Genomic DNA, 330 nt, shown 5'->3' on the forward strand with positions numbered 1-330 from the left:
TTTAAATTTCCCTGCTATGGAATGTTTGCTTCCTGACTTTTAAAAAGGCAGCAGAGTATGTCCAAGAATTCTCACCTGGGAAGAGGGATATTCCAGGGAAACACAGACATTTTCGTTTTCTCCTCACTGGGAAAAAGGGCAGCTGACTTTCAGAAAACAACTTGCATGTACCTTGTCTTCCCCACCCTCCCAACAGCCCCTCAGGCCCTTGCTGGAGTCTTACATCTGTGTGGAAGTTGTGTCAAGTCTAAGAAAATTTCACCCCAGGAGCAGTCGCTTAGCTTCCAAGTCCACACAGCAGCAACCTGCCCCATGGTTTTTAGTTTGACA

This window comes from Theropithecus gelada, chromosome 18 (assembly GCF_003255815.1).
Source record: "Theropithecus gelada isolate Dixy chromosome 18, Tgel_1.0, whole genome shotgun sequence".
NCBI classification, from domain to species: Eukaryota; Metazoa; Chordata; class Mammalia; order Primates; family Cercopithecidae; genus Theropithecus; species Theropithecus gelada.